Genomic DNA, 3,849 nt, shown 5'->3' on the forward strand with positions numbered 1-3,849 from the left:
TTATAAATTATTACTATTAAAATATATTATGGAGATTTATAATAACTCCCACTAAAAAACTTCCACAAATAAGCAAGAATTTTGTAGTGCTAGAACTCAATAATTATTTTACTATATGTCTTTTTCTTTCCTTTGCGCGTCTTTATCAGGTACTTGATAGTCTCGCATATAACCGATTATCAAAATCCGATGCTCTTCTTCAATACCTTGGCAGTGATGAAAGATGCCATATATCATGAATATCCACTATAGGTAATAAATTATTTCTTCGCACATTATACTTTCATCATTCATAATATATAATAATACGCTGCTCCTTGGGACAATACATATAAGTAATGCTATATGAATTTCCATTTAGTGTATCATTAGTATATACATTAAACCACATATACTATGTTGCTATTCATAGTACCTCAACTAAGTCAATTAGGCCAGTCTTCTACATAACCATATATTAATTCTGTTCAATTTCTTAGGTGGCTTAATTTCATATGATAAAAAACTCTTTAAACAAATTCCTTAGACATAATAATGCAGAGTCAATTAAATATACTTCAAATTAAGTTTTAGAATTTTCATTGTGGTTTCGTTGTTTAATTTAAACTCGAATCTTCCACAATTAGTCTAGCTGAATTTAGCAGCATGGTGCCTCAATCAATTACTGATGCAACTTAATTTAAATACATTAGAATAGGATGAAGAACTCAAACTTTTGCTAAATTGTATCCTATTTTGGTTGCTTCATTTATGGCATTCTAACTACACAGATAATTATCTATATATCCTATAATCAGATTTTTAAAATTTCACCTCATAATGTGTTGTCATTTCTAAGAAGTCCTTTCACCCATTTATTATGGAAGTTAAAGTACTGGAGGGCTTGCCTATTTGTTAGAGGAACCAGATGGCAAGGGAAAATCGAAATAAAAAATATATTACCCTATTTGCAAAGTAGAACTCATTAGAAAGTGAACAAACCAAGCAGAGGAATAAAATAGAGAATACACACACTTAAGCCTGATCTGTTAGTCATGTCACCATTAATGGTAAATCTTCATCGAGATTCTCTTTGATTATATTTGTAGCTAGAATTAAAAATTCTCTTTATTGTATTAAGATATGCCTTGGAAATGTTGAGATTTCATCTTCTTGCTTTTGCAAATAATAAACCTCTACTTACTCTCCATGCATCTTGCCATCATCACTTCGAGATCAGTGTGAGCATAAGATGCAACATGTCAACAGTGTATGAAAAGTGCATTGATTGCTAAGAATGGAACATGCCAAAATACTATTTACTGAATGAGAATTAGAAGATCTTTAAGGAATTTCTTGTCTCACTCAAATTGGCTTCACAAACTCTGACTCCACTGATAGTAGTAGAGCTAAAAGCTGTTCCACTATTTGTTGTGAGATATAGTTTATTTGTCAACCCTCAATATTACCTAAAAAAGACTCATCAATATATGTATACTTGAATTTAAAGAAAATTGAATTGGGTAAATACATCTAAAAAATCCAATCATGTCATTAAAGCTAAACTCCTTTATACTCCTCTATAAATAAAGACCAGTCCTCACAGCAGAGGAACATATCTCATACTCAGCTAAAACTTCTATCCCAAACTCATATCTTTCCACTCCCACAAATCTAATTTGTGTGATCCCTATATTTCAAAGAGGATGAGTGATATTCCTCCAGTTTCTCTTCCCCTAGCAGAACTCCCTAACGAGATTCTCTTAAACATATTCCCCCTTGCTGATGCTTCAACTATCTTGAATGCCTGTTGGACATCTCACAACTGGAGAGTGAAGCTTAGTAGCTGTGAATTTGTGTCAATCATTGCTGAAAGGTAAAAATATCATGGCTGCTCAATGATGTTGCATTTTTTCTATCCATCCTCTCTGCTGAAGTCACTTGATTGGGTCATGAGGATGGATTCTTCGAGTGGTTACACTTCCATTTTACTTTCCTTTTTTGCTGACATATGAAGGCTGGTTCCAAATTATTGGTATTGAAAATGGCATTTTCTCCATAAGATACTCCTCCATAGGAAGGAAGTCTTACCTGCTAGCTTGGAAACCTATTAGCAGAAGGCCCAAAATCATTCAAGATCCTGTTTATGTTTACAAACTTGACATGGTATATCTATATGCATTTCTATACTATCCGTACACACTTCATTATGCCATTGTGCATGTCTTCAAGCTCAGTTTGAAAAGTACTATATGCACACTAGCCATCTATATAAGCTTTATAAGAGACTGGCATATGTTAATGACATGTCCACCATACGTGCAAACTATAGATGCAACCTATGTTACACTTGATGGATGTATTTATTGGGTAACATACTCAGATGAGGATGTTGAAAGATCAAACCCTTATATTGAATGTTTCTTTATATTATCTAACACTTTTCAACAGATTTTTATTCCTGAACAAGCTCTGGCTCATTGCTGCATGCTCATGATTCTCAACCAAAAGCTTTGCCTTGCTGCATCTGATCATGATGAGGAAGTGTTCCACACTTCTATTTGGCATGTTCATGTTACCGAGGAAGACCCAACATGGACTAGGTTGTTCATGTATAATGGCATTGGTTCTCTCTTTACTTCTACTATATTTGTTGATGACGATCTAATAGAAATCAAGGAAAGACATTTTGAAACCGATGGTGCCGATGAGTCACACTTTCACACTTTCATATCTACCGATATACTCCCATAAATGATAAAAAGAGAACTCTTCATTGTGTAGAATATGAAGATCAAGTAAGGCTTAGGTCACTACATGTGTACTATGAGACAATATACCCTGTGTGAAGTCGATCTCACATATTGCATTCAGTTTTAGTAAGGTTATAAGAAGCCAAATATTAGGATACATCTAAGGTACCTCTGTTGTTTGTAATTACCTTAGTTTTAGGCCTATGTATGGTGCATGTCTCGTTAATCTTTAATTTATGTCGTTAGTGATTAATCACATAGTCTAGGCACCCTTATGAGTAGTACAAGGTATATATTAAAGCTAATTATGCAGTGGTATGTTAATGCATTTTTCCTACGACACATCTACTACAATATCATGTAATTTAATGCTTTGGTTGCTGGTGGACGAAATTGTGATTACCTTAATGTAGTACTCTTTGTTATTGTATGAAATCATTATTATGGCTCTTTACTATGTGTGGACACAACTCCGTTCAACTAACCAGCAAGTGTACTGGGTCGTCCAAGTAATAAACCTTACGTGAGTAAGGGTCGATCCCACAGAGATTGTTGGCTTGAAGCAAGCTATGGTCACCTTGTAAATCTCAGTCAGGCGGATTTAAACATGATATTTTATTAGATTCAAATAAACAATAAAAGGGATAGAGGTACTTTTTTCCTATTTCTAGAGGTTTCTCTGGCCTTAGGTGCCATCAATGGTTATGGAAAAAACAAAAAAAGCTATGCTTTTACCACACCAAACTTAGAATGTTGCTCGCCCTCGAGCAAAAGAAGAAAGAATAGAAGAAGAAGAGGATATGGATGAGATGGATGGCTGTGTGTATTCGGCCATATGGGTGGCATTGGTAGGTAGGAGATGTTGAATTTTTGAAGGTAAGTGGGTGTATGGGTGTGAGTGGTAAATGGAAGACAGAAGGGATGAGTGTTTATTGGGAATAGAGGATGATTGAGAAGAGAGAAGAGAGTGAGTGAAGGGAGGTGGGGATCCTGTGGGGTCCACAGATCCTGAGGTGATCCTATGAGGTCCACAGATCTTGAGGTGTCAAGGCATTTACATCCCTGCACCAATTTAGGCATGCAAAATGCCCTTGCACACAACTCTGGGCGTTCAGCG

This window comes from Arachis ipaensis, chromosome B01 (genome assembly GCF_000816755.2).
Source record: "Arachis ipaensis cultivar K30076 chromosome B01, Araip1.1, whole genome shotgun sequence".
Classification (NCBI taxonomy): Eukaryota; Viridiplantae; Streptophyta; class Magnoliopsida; order Fabales; family Fabaceae; genus Arachis; species Arachis ipaensis.